The following is an 18,777-nucleotide window of genomic DNA, read 5'->3' as shown; positions in this document are numbered from 1 at the left end:
TTGATTTGGTTTGAATCTTGACTCCATTACCCCTTTTGCTGTTAACTTCTCAAATGTTTTTATGCCTCAGCTTTTTTATTTGTAAAATGGAAATAATAATACATAATAATAATAATACCTACTTTCATCAGAGAGATAATAGGATTAACTAAGAGTAAATTCACAAGTGTTGAGAACAGTCACTGACACATAGCATGTGCTAAATAATTATTTATTATTTCTATTGTTACTGTCTACAGTACCCACAACTTACTAGGGAGCTGTCATATCAGCCTTAGTCTTTTAATGGCAAATTGTTTTTTTAGCTTTGTTTGAGATATAACACTGTTTAAGTTTAATCTTTACTACCTGTTGAGTTGATACTCCTCAATATTGTAAAATGATTACCACAGTAGTATTAGTTAATATGTCATATAATTATTATATCACGTTTTTTTATTGGGATGATAATGTTTAAGATCTACTCTTGCCTTGAATGGTGTGACTCAGTTGGTTGAGCATTGTTCCGCAAAGCAGAAGTCTTCTAGTTAGATTCCTGATTGAGGCACATGCCTGAGTTTAGGGTTCGGTCCCTGATCAGGGCAAATGCCTGGGTTTTGGGTTCTGTCTCAGATCTGGGCAAAAATGAGAGGCAACTGATCAATGCTTCTCTCTCACATCAATGTTTCTCTCCCTTTATTTCTCCTTCCCTTCCCCTCTCTCTAAAACATAAATAAATAAATAAATACATCCTTTAAAAAAAAAGACTACTCTCTTAGCAACTTTCAAGAATATAATTCAACGGTGTTAACTATAATCACTACTCACTTTCTCTACCCTCCATGTCCTGGCAACCACAGCCATTTTACTCTCTTTTCTTGTAATGTTTTTATCTGGCCTTGGTATCAGGACAATTCTGGCTCAAAAAGGCATTTGGAGGTATTCCCTGCCCTTCAAGTTTTTGGAAGTATTTGAGAAGAATTGGTATTAATTCTTCTTAAATGTTTTGGAGAATTCACCAGGAATACCATCTGGTCATGGGCTTTTGTTGTTGTTGTTGGGAGATTATATTTTTAAATATTTTTCATTATACTTGATTACTGGGAGATTTTTGATATTTGATTCAATCTCCTTACTTGTTATTGGTCTGTTCAGATTATCTGTTTCTTCAGAATTCAGTCTTAGTAAGTCGTATGTTCTTTGTATTTCTGTGATATCATTTGCAATATCACTTGCTTTTCTGTTTTTATTTACTGAACCTTCTCTCTTTTTTTTCTAAGTCTACCTAAAGTTTTTCCAATTTTGTTCATCTTTTTAAAAAATCAGCTCTTAATTTCATTGGCCTTTGTTATTTTTTTCTAGTCTCTATATCACGTTTTTTTCTTGCTCTGATCTTGGTTATTTTTTTCCTTCTCTTAACTTTGGAGCCCTGGGCTTTTAATCCAGACTTTTTAAAAAGTACATTTATTTAGATCCTTTTACAGCTGAATTACTATCTAATACAGTAAGTCATCTCAGAAGCCACTGTGAAAACAGGAAGTTGTTGAAATTCAGAAGTTGAGTTCAGGCAGGGGCTGCCTGAAGAGGATAAGGACCACCATGTATTGGCAGTCACCAGTGTCCAACAGTGCTGGATTCAGAAGCACATACTAACACTGGACAGATACAGAGATGAACATGACCCTGCACAAGGATGACATGGAGATATTTGAAGTGTTCCCTGTAATTTAATGAAGAATTAACTAGACTTTTGGAGGTGATTACTTTGTGATTCACCCAGATGTTAAATTTTATTGCTCTAAACGGGGAACATGTTAAAACAAAACCCCCCACAATTATTTGACCAAATAAGACTAGCCAACACCCTCCCACCCCCCTGTGCAGCAGACAACAGTCAGAAGTGCAGGAACCTGTTCAAGGTAATCTGGCCAAGGACTCAGCTTCCGCTTGTTCTTGCTGCAAACCCAGGCTGCATGTTTAGAGCAGGGACGGAAAAAGACCTACAAATAAAAAGCAGTTCCAAAGGTTTTAAAATAGTTGTGAGATAGAAAGTCTGTACAAACCACACTGCAGGGTGAAGAGCAATTCCATGATTCGGCACCCTGGGAGAGTTCAGACCAACCAAAGGGTCTCGGGGAGAGCTGCAGGGAGCCATCCCTGTGCACAAGGCACCAAGCGGAGGTCGCAGCTGGCCTTGGCAGTGTTTTCTATGTAAGAATCAGGACTGAAAACAGGAAAGGGCTTTCATTGGAGAGCTGATTGAAGGTTGAAGGTGTAAACCCAGAGACACCAGAGGCCCAGGGGATCAAAGAGCAGTCTGGAGAAGGGCACTTAGTGAGAGGTGACCATGTCATCAGTGAACCTTCAGTGTTGAGATGGCTTAGGCCACTTGAGGTTGGTTTGTCTGTTGATGTCCTTGCATAAATCCCAGGAAATGCCTTATCAGGGAGCCTGTGAGGAATTGCACACTTACTGGTCCCTCTCTCTTCCTGGAGCATTTTAAAACTCATCTTAATGCCATTCCCATTAATACTTATTTGGATTGTATTTGAAGTAGTATTGGTTCACCATAAAACTTTCTTTTGTCATTTGAAAAGTGTGCATTGGAGGGGAGAAATAAAAACTGTGTCTCAAGATTAATTTCACATTTCACTGTTTTTAAAAAGTTCTTTCTAGAAATCATGTATTGGTACCAAATGCATCTTCAATTTTCTAATGTAAGATAATACCAAAAAATAGGTTTAGTGATTCAGATTTTCATTAAATGTGACACCTTTCAGTGACAAAGCAAATACCTGAATCAACAGAAAGTGACAGCAATCCTTATTTTAAGATCTTCACCGTTTGGTTTTCCACACAACAGAGTTTGAAGGTCAAGTGATTGTGTGTGAACTTGGGTAAATTATTTACTGCCTTTGGCACTTATTTTCTCCATATGTGAAAAGGTGCACCTGGTTACTGTGCATGTTACAATGCCTATTAATTATTCCTTTTTGTTGCTGTTGTTTTCTTATTGACATTTTTAATAAAGCAGTTTTAGATTTACAGCATAATTGAGAACATACAAAGGTTTTTCATGTCAGCCTGACCCCCATACATGCACAGCCTTCACATTATTAACATCCCTCACTAGAGGGGTACATTTGTTACAGTTGATGACACTATATTAACATATTATAGTCAATCAATGTCCAGGGTTTACATTTTAGTTCACTCATAGGTTTGTGTATTTTATGGTTTTGTAAAAATGCATTATGACATGTATCCATCATTGTATTTTGCAGAGTATTTTTACTGCTCTAAACTCTGTGCTCTAATCATTTACACGCCTACTACCTTTGCACTTTTTAGCTATTACTGATATTTTTTGTCTCCATAGTTTTGCCTTTTCCAGAATATCATATAGCTGAAATTGTATAGGATGCAGTCTTTAAGAGTTGGCTTCCCTTATTTGGTAATATGCATATAAGTTTCCTCCATGTATTTTCATAGCTTAATAACATTTCTTTTTAATGTTGAATACTATTTGATTTTTCTGAATGTACCTTGGTTTTTTATCCATTATCCTAATGAACATGTCTTGGTTGTTTTCAAATTTTAATGATTATGAATAAAACTGCTATAAACATCTGTGTTCAGGCTTTTAAGGGACATAACTTTTTGACCCCTTTGTGTAAATACCAAACGGTATGATTGTTGTATTATATTTTGAGTATGATTAATTTTGTTAACTACTGCCACATTGTATCACAACTTGGCTGTACCATTATGTATTTCCGACAGCAGTAAATGAGAGTTCCAGTTCTTGCACATCCTTGTCAGCATTTGGATTTGTCAATGTTGTGGATTTTGACTATTCTAATGGATGTGTAGGGATATCTCTTATTGTACTAATTTACATTTCCCAGATGACACATGATGTAAATAATTTTTTATGAAAAAAAGTTAAATGTTGTTATATTTATTTGAAACCATCAAATGAAACCAAAAGTATGAAAGAAAGCAAAAAGAAAACCCAAAGACAGAAAAGAAAGATTTGGTGGGGGAGAAGGTTGAAGAAAAAATTCAATAGGTAGAAGAGAGTATGGATCCTCAGCAAACTCATCCTTCAGGTATGGTGTGTCCAGTACCAGCTCAGGGTCTTCTGCAGGTGCTGGTACAGATGCAGATGATGGCTCTCCCTTCTGTGTGATGAATTCAGAATCAGATCATGGTATTCTGCAGGAGCCAGTGCAGATGCAAGTGATGCTTCAATCTTCAGGGCCAATGCACTTAGTACCAGTTCAGAGTCTCTTGCAGAATGGTGCAAGTTCACATGATGGCTTGCTCTTCAGGGATGGTGTATCCATCACCAGCTCAGAGTTTTCTGAAGTAGCCAGTGAAGGTCCAGATGAACCATCATCTGGACAGGAAGCTTTACCTGGCCATTTCTGGGCCCAAGTTTTGGAGACCCCTCTGTGTCCACATTCACCCCAAACTTGTGCTGGCCCTTAATGGTGGTTTAGAGCGTCGATCTGCCTCTGACTTACAGGGACGGTGTGGGTGTCCCTGTCAACCTGCTCTTTGTTGATCTCCTGCTACCAGATCAGGTATGGATCTTTGTTTGCACAGACCCTCCCCCAAGTGAAGTAAGATTCACTTCCAGGACTCAGGATAAACCTCAGACAGAAGGGCACTGCTCCACACATCACATCCATCCACCAGGCTAGGCTTTACCTGAGGTTTGAACCTGACTAACCCACCATGCTTTTAACCACTCTTCCACCTGTTCTGGTGTGATCATAGTGGTGGCCTGTCCTGAACTATACTATCCTGGGCCTCCCTGTGTTACCGTTGGATTTCTTTAAGAAAAGTGCCAAAGGCATCTGGGTTGACACATGACCCAATGTCTTCAGCTCTGGAATAGCCCATCTGTGTGGGATTTCTTGAGGCCATAGACTTATGATCGGGGAAACAGCAAGAGAACAAATTATTCTCTCTAGCATCTCTAGCCAAGAGATCGGGGCAGGGCCTTCTCTAGAATGTGACTGCTGGTTACCAGTGTTCCCAGTTCTGTTGGTCTCTGTTGTCAGGAAGTGAGGTCACTTCTTGGCATCTCCTATCTGGGCTTCTTCTTCAGGAAAGAACTTCCAAGGAACTCTTCTGGGCTGCTAACAACTCACCCTCCACCCCACATCATACAATTACACCAAAACTGTTTATACACAGCACACCAACAAAACCCAATCCCAGCACTGGGGATGCTGGGGTGCAAGCCACAGCATCAGTTTTGAGGACACTGAGGTGCATTCATACTTAACTCCTTCCTTTAATTAAATTAAATTTTTTGGGTGACATTGATGATATGTTTCAAATCTATAATACATCTGTATATTGCACCACCCAAAGTCCAGTCTTTTCCTGTCACCATATATTTTATCTTCTTTTATCCTTTTCAATGATTCCCCACCACATTCACCTCTGATAACCACCATAATATTGTCTGTGTCTATGAGATTATCCTGTTTTGTTTTTTTGGTTTTGATAGTTTGTTGCTTTCACCTTTACATCTGACATGTAAGTTAAATCATTATATGGTACTTGTCCTTTTTTTGTCTGACTTATTTTGCTAACATGATATACACAAGATCTATCCATGTTGTCACAAGTGGCAGTACTTCATCTTTTCTTATGGCTGAGAGTATTCCATTGTATGCATGTATCACATCTTTAGGCCTCTGTCAAAAGATGCTGAGGTTGTTTTCATGTCATGGCTACTGTGAATAATGCTGAAATGACATAGGGGTGCATATATTTATACAGTTAATTATTTTCAAACATTTCAACTGGATATCGAGGAAGGAAATTGCTGGGCCATATGATAGCTTTATTCTTATTTTTATTTGTTGAGGAATCTTCATATTGCTGTCCATAGTGGCTATACCAAGTTACATTCCTAGCTGCAGTATATGAGGCTTCTTTTTTCTTGGTATTCTCTCCAATATTTGTTATTATTTGTCTTATTGATTCATAATAGTCATTCTAACAGTTGTGAGGTGGTATCTCATTGTGGTTTTGTTTTGCATTTCTCCTATAGCTAGGGAAATTAAGCATCTTTTCATATATTTGTTGGCCATTTGTTTATCTTCTTGGGAGAAGTGTCTGTCTAGTTAGGTGATCTTCCTATTTTTTTAAATTTCATTGATTTTTTTGTTGTTGCAGTGTATGTGTTTTTACATATTTTGGATATTAACCCCTAATCAGAGGTATTATTTACAAAAATCTTATCCCATTCACTTGGTTGCCTTGATGTTTTATTGACAGTTTCATTTGCTTTGCAAAAGTTTGTAGTTTGACATAGTCCCATTTATTTTTGTTTTTTCTTCCCTTGCCTTTGGGGTCAAATTCCACAAAATCCTCTTTGAGAGCAAGGTCCATAAGTCTAGTACCTATGTTTTCTTTTATGTATTTCATTGTTTCAGATTTTACATTTAGGACTTTGATCCATATTATTTTATTTTATTTTTTGTACAATGACAAATAGCACTCTACTTTTATTCTTTTGCATTTGGTTTTCTAATTTCCCTACCACCATTTATTGAAGAGGTTTTTCTCTGAGTATGCATTTAACATTTTTGTTGAAAATAAGTTGCCCTTATACATTGTGGGTTTCTGTCTGTTATGTCAATATTCCATTGGTTTGTGTGCCTGTTTTTCTACCAATACCATATTTTTTTGATGATTATAGTTTTGTAATATAATTTTAAGTCAGGGAGTATACTACCTACAGTTTTGTTCCTTTTTTCATAATTGCTTTGGCTATTTAAGGTCTTTGTGGTTTTATATAAATTTGATTATTTTTGTTCTATTTCTTCAAAAATTGCCATTGGGATTTTCATGGGGATTTCATTAAATCTTATATTACTTTGGGTAATACAGCCACTTTAACTATGTTGACTTTTTTAAATCCATGAACATGGTATATCTTTCCTTTTGTGTCTTCTTCAGTTTTCTTTTTTTTTTTTAATAATGTTTTCTAGTTTTCAGCATATCAGTCCATCACATTCTTTGTTTATTTCTGGGCATTTTATCCCTATTTGATTATTTTGGATTCTTTGCTTTAGTAAATAGGCTTTTGAAACCAACAAAATGGTTTATCAATAAACTTGGGACAAGTTTTAATTTAAAATGAACCGTTTTACAGTTGTAGTTTTATTCTGCTTAACCTCAACTCCATTGACCCACAATCAACTTAAGTTAATTTCATCCAACATAAAAATTCAGCTCCTTCTACCTTGTGAGCTATTATAGATACCACTGAAAGAAAAGCTACCATTTTGATATGGATGCAAGGGTCATTTGGAGATACATACTTGTTTTTGTACTAATTACAATATTGAGATACCCAAAGTAATGCATTTAATTTGGTACAATCAAGTAATATGTATGTTTATTAATATAGTCTTTTATTATAATTATAGTAAGAATTTAATGACTTGTTTCTAAAAGCTTAAGGTGCTGTGGATAAAGCTGTAGAAGACAAGCAGAATAATAAGTAAACAAGGAACACAAAATCTATACAAAAAAAACAAAAGGAGTAATAGGTAGTATTGGTGGTTATAATTTTTAGTTTATATTCAGAAAATCAGAGACAATCTGTCTGATTAGTTGACATCTGAGTAAAGTACAGAGTCCTAAGGGTGAGTGTCATCATTAAGTGTTGTTTATCAATGTTGATGAATACTGCTTTCAAAAAATATGGAAACTGACAGGGTGTGATTTAAAATCTAATTGTTTTTATCTTTGATACAATTACTGCTTTCCTTGCTGCAAACTCTATTTGAACAGCATCACACTTGGCTAGAAAAATCTTGATTGAATCACAGACAGCTAACACCTGATGATTAACTGATGTTTCTCTGAATATTTGGAGCCTTGTCACATATCCTTCTGAGAATAACTTCAGGTGAAAAATGTTATACATGAATCACCATGCTTTACTTTAAAAAAAGATGACTATTTTTATTACATGGAGTATATCATTTCTCTTCTTGATTTTTGTAATCTCTATGGCTGAAATACCAAAACATGTTCACCGTGATTATCTCCATAGTCATCTCGATGTTTTTTTTTATACCTGTTGTTTTTTGTCATACAATAAATTAATTAGCACATTTAATTTATTTAGACTAGTGCTTGACATCTCCTAAGCTCTTGATTAATGTTTTAAATTATGGGAATTTCTTGGGGCAAGAAACTAAAAATTTCACAGTTATATACATAGATGCAGATACACAAAATATCGACTTCTATTAATTTATTTATTCAAAGGTATTTATAGAATATGTTTGAATTTTCAACTTTAGTACCATGGTGAAAAACAAACTCTCCCCGTTCACAAAAATCTTATTATTTTAGATATATGCTAGACTGGTGTGACTGGTGAAAGATTTACAATAAATATTTCCCTTTTCTTCCTTAATTCAAACATTGATTTTTATCCAGGCATATTCCCACCAATCTTAAAGACTGGATTCCCCAACCTCCGTTTTAGTAGAGTAATGAAGTTCAGCTCCCTCAGGGAGCAGACTATAGTATGATGATTGCATGTAGGACATTTATTGAGGAATGCTTTTAGTATCAGTACCAGCAGAAGAATGAAGAAAGCAGAATTGAGAAGAGCTGGATGGCTGTTGTGACAAACACCTTAGCCAATCTCAAAAGTAACTTTGGAGCTGGAATGGCCAAGAGTTGTCCCCACTTTGAGGACAAGGTACCAGGCTTTAGCACTTTTCATCATCTGCTTTTAGAAGGAAAATGGGCTTGACCTTTAAATACTCTCATAACCTACTGACAATCATGGAAACCATGAGGGAGGAAGGCAGAGGTGGAGAAAAACACGCTCAGCTAAAAGCTTTCCATCCTTAACACTCCAGCAATGGCTAGGAAATGAGTCCTTCAATTCTGAAAGTGGAGCATCCTACTGGGTATCATCTTCAAGCTGGCACCCTAGATATGCCCTCAGCTGCTAAATCACTCTTTTGGGCTGACAATTTCCAGGAGGTGTGGCATATGTGGCATATGATGACACCACTGGATCTGTTGTCATGTATCACTGCTGTTCTTTCTTCTGTATAAAATAAGTCTCTTGGTCACTGAGAAATTATATATAATCCAGATTGATAAATCAAGCACTCTGTATAGATCCTTAAATATCAGTGCTTGGTAAGGCACTAAGGGCAGGAAAGGAAAAAAAAAAAGGAAACATTTAGAATATGAGTTGAATCTATTTGAGGTGTTTTGGTGTCAGCAGAATTGGGAGGAGTCCAATATAGGAAATTTGACACTAAGTCAAACGTGTTCCCATAAAAAAAAAACAGTATGCCTGTTTTTTTTTAAATTTAAATTCAAATAGTAATTTGAATAATAATAATAGCAGGAGTAATAAATGAGAAACTGATTTCTTTAGAGGCATGAGCCCTTGAAGAGCTAGATTTTTAAGAGGAAGTGGGTTGGACTGAGAACTTCGATTAAATTTGGGGGTCACAGTACTTCTGGCCAAGATGGAGGCATAGACACACTTTGCCTCCTCATACAACCAAAAGAAGGACAACAAATTTAAAACAAAAAACAACCAGAACTGCCAGAAAATTAAACTGTGTGGAAGTCCAATATCCAAGGAGTTAAAGAAGAAACATACACTCAGGCAGGTAAGAGGGGCACAGACTGGAAGCTGGGGAAGAGAGGACATGCATCAAGGTGGTGGCTGGAGGACTGGGTGGGCAAAACAGTGTTTGGCAGACTGGGAAATCTCTCATTTTCATGCAGATAAACCTGGAGAAACAACTGGAGAATGAACCAGACTGCATAACCCAGGGTTCCATTGTGGGAAAAGAAAGCCTCAAAACCTCTGGATGTAAAGATCTATGGGGGTTGCTGCGGCAGGAGAAACTCCCAGCCTCATAAGAATGTTTCTTGGAGAGACCCACTGGGTCCTAGAATGTACAAAAACCCACCAACCCAGGAATCAGAACCAAAAGGGCCCAATTTGCTTGCAGGAAGCAGGGGAAGTGACTGAAAGCTGGGGAGAGCCAGGCAAGTAGCATTGTTCCCTCTCTGACCTCTCCCTGACATACAGCACCACTAATGCAGCGACTTGAGTTGCCCCTCTCTGGCTCTGCCCCTTAACAAATATAATAGGTGTGACCAGACAAAGAAATATGCCCCAAATGAAAGAACAGGTCAAAACTCTAGAAAAAAGAACAACAAAGAGATAGCCTACCTATCAGATGCAGAGCTCTGATAGGATGATCACAGAAATAGTAGAGTATGGTTGGAAAACAAGAAAAGGTGAAGGCTATGCAAAGTGAAATAAAGAAAAATATACAGGGAACCAAAAGTGAAAGGAAGGAAACAGGGACTCAAATCAACGATTGGAAGCAGAAAGAAGAAATAAACACTCAACAAGAATAGAATCAAGAAACAAGAATTCCAAAAAAAAAAAAAAAAAAAAAACCACAAAAAAAACCAAACAAATGAGGAGAGGCTTAGGAACCTCCAGGGCAACTTTAAATGTTCCAACATCTGAATCATAAGGGTGCTAGAAGAAGTAGAGGAAGTGCAAGAAATGGAAAACTTATTTGAAAAAATAATGGAGAACTTCCCCAATCTGGCAAAGGAAACAGACTTCCAGGAAGTCCAGGAAGCTCAGAGAGTCCCAAAAAAGTTGGACCCAAGGAAGCACATACCAAGCACATCATCATTAAACTACCCAAGATTAAAGATAAGGAGAGAATCTTAAAAGCAACAAGAGAAAAGGAAACAGTCACCTACAAAGGCGTTCCCATAAGACTATCAGCTGATTTCTCAAAAGAAACCTTACAGGCAAGCAGGGGCTGGAAAGAAGTATTCAGTCATGAAAGGCAAGGGCTTACATCCAAGATAGCTCTAACCCACAAAGCTATCATTTAGAATGGAAGGATGGATAAATTGCTTCCCAGATAAGCTCAAGTTAAAGGAGTTCATCATCACCAAGCCCTTAACATATGAAAAGTTAATGGGACTTACCTAATAAAAAGAATAAGGTCAAAACTATGAACAGAAAAATGACAAAAACCTCACAACTATCAACAACTGAACCGAAAGAAAGAAAGAAAGAAAGAAAGAAAGAAAGAAAGAAAGAAAGAAAGAAAGAAAGAAAGAAAGGAAGGAAGGAAGGAAGGAAGGAAGGAAGGAAGGAAGGAAGGAAGGAAAGAAGGAAGGAAGGAAGGAAGAAAGAAAGAAAGAAAGAAAGAAAGAAAGAAAGAAAGAAAGAAAGAAAGAAAGAAAGAAAGAAAAGAAAGAAAAGGAAACTAAACAACTAAAACAAGAACAGAACCACAGAAATCAAGATCACATGGAGGTTAATCAGTGGGGCGGTAGAGGGGAAAGAATAAGGGAAAAGATACAGGGAATAAAAAAACAAATTGTAGGTACAAATTAGACAGGAGGAAGTTAAGAATAGTATAGGAAATGGAAGAGCTGAAGAAATTATATGTATGATCCATGGACATGAACTAAGTGTAGGGAGGGGGTGGAATGTTGGTGGGAGGAGTAGTGCATGGCAGAGGGGAATAAAGGGGAGAAAAAAATAGGACAACTGTAACAGCATAATCAATAAAATATACTTAAAAATTGGGGGTCACAAATTAAGCATTTAGTATGCGAATTTTGTTTTGGTCAGACAATCTTAACTTGTGCCTTAAAAATATACTAATTACAATGAGGATCCAAGAGAGCCCAACTTTATAAAAGGGGCATCTACATCAAGTTCAATATCAAGCATATCCATTCTGAAGAATGTCCAGTCTTGAGGTTACTCAGAACAGGTAGAGAAGATTGAGGCATGGCATTTTTTTGTCCAGCGATAAATTCAACAACAAGAAAAGTATATTCTCCTTTTCTAGTGCATAATGTTAGTGCCTTAATTCAGAAAACCAAACCAAACCAAACCAAACCAAACAAACAAAAAGCCTTGGGTACTAAAGGAAAGTAAAGAGTTTTTATGGCTGTTATTGTTTCTTTTTTTTCTTTTTAAATTTATTATTCCCGGCTCAAAAAACATCTGCATTAATAGTCAGAAAAATTCAAAACAAAAATTTTGAACCTGCTGAGGTAGCTGAGAGGAGAAAGAGATCATATATAAACTAGAAACATACCTATAGGATGAGAAACCATGTATTTCCAAATTGACACATGACATCCTATCTTTAACTAAGCATTAAAAAAATTGCAAAAATGTAAAACAAATTCTCTTCTTATCACTGCTTTATTTTGTTTTGGATAATGTAGTTATTTGGATATTAAAAATATTTTTGTTAATATTAATGTGTTGTTATTTATTATAGTAAGTGTATTAATAAATATATAGATCAATTTCTTGGTTTTAATTTCTAATATGGTAAAGAGTAATACATATAACATACACAAAACATCTATTTGTTGTCCTTAATAATTTTTAAGTGTAAAAACATACTAAAACCTGTAAGTTTGACAATCATTGAGCTAGAAAAAAGGCAAATATGCCCAGAAGAAAGCAAACATTTGAACTTTTCTGCTTTAACATTTGCAAAGAGGGACAAAAGACAATTTAAAAATTGCCAAGAGAGTTGTTGAAGTAATGGACAAAATTATCCTAAAAACTAAAAGAGAGAGAGACAGAGAGAGAGAAAGAGAGAGCGCACACAGAATGAGCTTATAAAAAGAGACTGTGGAGTGTGTAGGAACTGGAGGTCCCAATGAAGGTGAAGGACTGATAGAAGGAGAGTAAAATATCCTGAAGGTCTGATGGTTGAACTCGAATTATAATTGATTTGGCTCTTCTGCTCCAGAGTTTCTGTGTCCCTTGAGAAGGATGACACACAGAGTTAGGGCTCAGAATGAGGTTCAGTTGGAGTTCAGGCCCCTGGAAATGGACCTGAGGAGTGAGAATATTGAAGGATTATTTATTGAAGATCCTGTGACTGTGCCAAATCTTAAGTGATGATTAAGGAATAAAGGAAGGAAGGGAAATCTCTGATGCATGAAGGAAACAGGATGACAGCAAATAAATAAAAAGTAGGGAAATAGAGAGTAAGAAAAAATGAGGAAGTCCTCAAATACATCATTTATTACATGATTTTTATTCACGTGGAATGGAAAATAATGAACAGCATCCACTCAGAAGTGCTGAAAGGGACACGGTGCCCTCAGGGAAGATCATTTCTTCAGGAGAGGGTCTAGAGTGTTATAAGGAAGTAAAGGAGATTATAGGGTTGGTGATAAAAGAAAAGTGAGGGGATATTCACTATGGAATGAGGGTTTCCTTGGGCACCAAGGACAGATGTAAATGAGAGGGGATCAATTAGAGTAGGAATCAGAAAAAAAGAAAACAGACTCATTTATATGAGATTCAATAATAGGGAATAGATGGCTGAAGATATTTACTTTTTGGATAGTGGCAAAGCATGACATGGATGTGAATTATTGTCAGCTGTAGTAAGTAGCAAGTCTTTATATATCCACATATATGCATATACATATATCCATACATATGTACATACATATGTATTTTATGAGCTCACATACTTTTTTTCACATTTTTCTTCCTTTACCTCTTCATGTTCATTTTGATCCTATTTCCCATAGTGTTTTGAGAGTGTTCCAAAATATGATATGTGCTTTTCTGTCAAAGATGTCATTGATGTACAAGTAACATAACCTACATTTTGTGGCCCACAGATTCTAGAATCCTAGCATTAATGTTGGTAAAAGAGACTGATAATGCCCATTGCAAAAATACACTGGGGAAGATGGTATTAAAAACCATAATCTCAGAAGAATTAGAAATTGCAGCAATCTTTTGTTCAGATTACCTTTTGTTCAGAATCAAAACGTGTTAAATTTGATTTTATCTAGTCAGAAGACTCAGTTACCTTTGGTTAGTAAATCAAAGAAAGAGATTAGCACAACTATCACTATTTTATAAGCTAAAATACTATTTTAGGAAAACACGGTATAAACACTACTGGGTAATTTTGAAAAGATGGGAGATAATTAAAATACAGCGTAGGGCAAAATATATTTACAGTTGTATGTGAAACACAGAGTACATTCTTGTATTATTATCTATTAATTATTGTATTTTTCACATGAACCACTATAAATCTACTTTTGTCCCACTCTATACATTTTGTCAACCAAGTAGACATTTTATCTGCATTTGTTCAAACATTTAAAAATTTAATTCTAACTGAAATGGTTTTCAATTGTGATTGATCAGCTCATTTATTTTTACAGGCTTTTAAATAAAACCTATGGAAGTGTCATCAATTAACTATTTTAATTTTATATAACAAATAAATGTTACTCTAAAAATTCTATATTAATTGTTGGTTTAGTAGCCAGAATCTTAGGGAATATCATTTTACTGAGTAAGTAAATTGCCATTCCAGTCTGTAATTTATTTTTTCATATGTGGTTCTTAACTTCCTAGAATTAGCACGTTTTTTAAGGTGCTACTCACCTGCTTGATTTATTTTGTTACAATTTGCTGAAATACTGTGACAACCTGGGAAAGAGGTCTTCAGCTGAGACAAACCCAGGTGTGTGTTTCATTTAGTATCTAGAACTGGAGAGACAGAAGTGTCATGAGGCCTGGAAGCAATCATTTAAAGCCAGGCGTAGGGCACACAGCCATGCACACGGAGGGCACATCAACGGGAAGAGCCTTGAACAAATATGACTGAAGGCTTGTGCTGAGAGCCAAACAAGGACTTTCCACACAAAAAATTCTCCTCTATTGATTTCCCTAAAAAAAAATACTTTTATAAAATAGAATTAAAAGTCCATTAATCTTTCCTTGCCTTTTACAATGAAATATGAAGCTTAGAAATGTGCCTATCTAGAATGACACTAATTGTATTAAAGTCTAATTTGAAGATTGCTGCAGAATTGCCAGTTAAACGATTTTCTTACACAGTATGAAAAATCTGAAAGTGTGGTGGGTCATATTTGAGCCTTAATGTGCATCATGCTGTTTTAATGATGCCTTGAAAGCATTGCGTGATACTGATATAAGTAAAGATTACTTTTTAAAAAATTCGTTATTATAAAACATTTTTTTCTCATTTAGACAATTGTGGATAACATCACATATAGCAATTCCAAGGAGTAGTTATTCGAATCTAAATTGCCAATTAATTTCTAAGGTTGATTTAAAATATTCCACCAAACAAAATTCAAAAATCCCAATTTTTATAAGAAGTTCTACTTCCAAATATTTTTTTCTTGCCAAGGAAACCTAGTGAGATCTAATTCTTCCTGTCTGAGAAGAAGATTTGCAATTCACCTGAAACATCAAATTCTACAAAAATTTTAAATGAGAATTGCAAGAGGGAGCAAAAGAGAGAAAGATTGAGAGAGGCACAGATGTCATCATCGAGAAAACAATTTTTTATTTTCTGACTTCATTTTTTACTTGTCTTGGCTTTATGAGCATTGGAAATATTGGCAAATTTGTGATTTAATGTTTAACCACCATGCTATATGTATCCAGCAGTTCTTAAAGACTTTGCTTGTTAACTATATAAAGATAGAGCAAAACCAATCTAAATTTCTACACTATTTCCAGTGTTTTATTTAGCTTCTTAGTTATACAATTCAGCAGTTAGTCATGCTATGTTTATGTACTGAATTGCCTCATGAGGTCTGAGATTTAGAAACATGAAACATTAATGAAGTTAAAGTGATGGCATTGATAAAGTAATGTTTTCTTCATCTAAAGTCAAATAAGAAGTGACAGGTAGTAAATTAAATATTAAAGATTCAAAACATTCAGGTTAAGTTTAATTGCTTTCATTCTTCAGTTTTGTTTAGAAGGACCACATTATAATCTTGGACTATTATCAAAGATACAAAATCCTGTTCTTAGGACTTTGTTATATTTTTCTGTCCATGTTAATTTTCACCAACTCAGAAGAACATATTGGTAATTAGATGTGCCACTGTGTGGTGCTTCACACTTAAGAAACTCATTTGACAACAAAAAATTACCTTCTTCAAACACTAGTATAAACTCCAATGTGTCATGCACCCTTACTGATTTCTCCAGTGATGTGTTGTAGTAATGCATTATTTCTGAAAGCTGTCTCCTTAATGATGTATTAATATGATATTTCATCAGGCTGAGGCAGAATAAAGATGGATTACTTAAAATATGGCGTCTTCAATGGAACAAAAGACTTTTGGAGCAGATTAATTTTAATTATAATAGAAAGGGAATCTGCTTCTAAGTAAATTATGTAAGCTCTTCTCAGTTGGTATCTTCATGTTTTTAAATTTAAATATGCTATTTAATTTGCTTCTTTTATTTTGGTTTTTAAATATGTTATTTATTTATTATTAGAGAAAGGGATGGAGAAAGAGAGAGAGAGAAAGATCAATGTGTGGTTGCCTCTCATGCGCCCCCAACTGGGGACCAGGCCTGCACACCTGGCATGTGCCCTGACTGGGAATCAAACCAGCACACCTTTGGTTCACAGACCAGAGCTTAATCCACTTAGCAACACCAGCCAGGGCTGCTTCTTTTATTTTAAAGCTAAATAAATAAATAAATAAGTAAATAAATAAAATGACATACTACTTCTTGTTGACACTAAGATATGAAATAAAGCCTTTGGTCAGTTTTTAATTACAACATCTATGTACACTCCTCTCAGCTATTTTTAAAGATTTTTTATTAGATAGTATTTGAAATTTCATTCTATGTTTCAGGATTCTTCTTCATGTATGATAAATTATAAAAATCTATGCTGTGTGACGGTTACCTACACAACAATGTCCGATGTATGGTTGATTATCATGATAGAAAGCCAGTAGGTTTTGTGACAAAATGTTTGTCCTTGGATATTTAACTTTGTCCTGAGATTCTGGCATGATTTTGGCATCCCTGTGAACTGATTTCATCCCTTCAAACCTCAATTTCTTCATCTATAAAATAAATTCTTAATACTAGATAATTTCTAGTTTCAGTTACAGTTCAAATAATCTGTATGTATCTTTGACCGTGTGCCTGCATAAGCTACTGCATACATGTTTGTGTCCCCCTGATTTTACATGTTGAAACTAAACCCTCGATGTAGTATTTGGAGGTGGAGACTTTGGGAGATAATTCGTTTCTGAGAGTAGAGTTCTCATGAATGAAATTTGTGCCCTTATAAATGAGATACCAGAGAACTTGCTCCCCACTTCTGCTATGTGAGGACACAATGAAAAGACAACCATTTTTTGGGTTGGTAAAAAGTATGTTTGGTTATTTCTATAAAAGAAAAGAACAAATTTTTCATTTTCATCTGTAACTTTATTGATTTGCATATTTTGAATATGTCAGCTATCTCCCACATGGTATAACATTGATTTTTCTCAATTAAGGTCTCGACTTGATCACTATCAACTTCAGCTGGGTCTACCCAACCATGGTGGAGCATGATCCAGCGAGAAGTCTCTAGGATGAATCTTTACAAATCACTTCTGTCACGTTTGATGAGTCACAGAGTTTTCTCCATACACTGCATAATGTTTTGGGTTTTTTTTTTGCATTTCAGTTGCATTTATAACTTTCTTGAAGTAATAAAGCATGATATGCCACAAATGTTGTGTAGTCTCCTTCTTCAATATTAAAATGGCTACACAAAAATTTACCAATTTTGATAAGTTTTTTTAATGCACACAGATATGACAGCTGTCACAATACAATCTACAAAAGTATTTCAAATAGAGTTACACTTAAGTTACAATTAAGTGCCACCAGTGCCATCTTATGAAAAGAACTGAACAAAAAACTTTTTGGCCAACCCAACACCTGGAAGCAGGCCTTTCACAGGTATCATACTTGCTGGTATCTTGATCTTGGACTTTTGAGCTTCTATAACTATGAAAAATAAATTTCTGTTGTTTATCAACTACATAATCCATGATATCCTGTTATTGCAACCTGAGCAGAATATGAGCAGAATATGATAGCTACTATGCCAATATTTTAGTTAAAACTTTTTTTTAAGTTCTGATCAATCTGGAGTCCCTTCTCTACTACATTCCATCTGATTTCTTTACCTTCATACTTCTTTGTTCTTCTTTCACTCTTTAGAACTTTTGTTTTGTGTTGTTTTTACGCTTAACTCAGTCATTCAGAAACCCTGATGATCCTACCTCTGGCCTCTTTTATTCACTCTGTCCTTAGAGATACTGTGTCATTTCTGACCTTTATTACTCTTTCTTTCAAGTCTCTAAAATAACTTCCAAGTGAAAATCATTCCAACTAAACAAGCAATCAGGTGATCTGAGATCAGATTCTCACTGTACCAATTTATAACTTTTGAGACTTTAAAAGTCACTTATCATTGAATAACCATCTTGGAAAGTTGTTTAGAAATTGACTGATATTAACCACATACATATCTTATGGAGAACTAAGAGTGTATTTTCTAAGTGGAGGACAAAGAAGAAATCTTTGTTTCCTTTTATTTACTCATCTTTAGAATGATTCTATCTTAGAATCATCCTGCCAAATACATACTGCCAAAAAACTGCCCAAAATCATTTTAAATCTAACTCATTAGTAAGTTCAAACTTACTGTCTCAGTAGAATGTTTCTAAGATTAACTCAAACTAGGAAACAATTTTCACTGAAAATGTCACCATTTCTCTCAATATTAAGAATATAAATATTTTATTATTTACTAATTATCTAATCTTATAAACTATAGGCTTCTTAAGTAATTTATAATTTAAATAATTTCAATT

General features: G+C 35.2%; 1 pseudogene; it reads left to right on the top strand.

Annotated features, from left to right (window-relative positions):
- Positions 1-1,608: 1,608 nt before the first annotated feature.
- Positions 1,609-1,707, top strand: LOC129080052 (uncharacterized; annotated as a pseudogene).
- Positions 1,708-18,777: the final 17,070 nt, after the last annotated feature.

This window comes from Pteronotus mesoamericanus, unplaced genomic scaffold (assembly GCF_021234165.1).
Source record: "Pteronotus mesoamericanus isolate MK-2021 breed Mesoamerican mustached bat unplaced genomic scaffold, CSHL_Meso_final contig_82, whole genome shotgun sequence".
Taxonomy (NCBI): Eukaryota; Metazoa; Chordata; class Mammalia; order Chiroptera; family Mormoopidae; genus Pteronotus; species Pteronotus mesoamericanus.
This window is presented reverse-complemented; position numbering and strand designations above follow the sequence as displayed.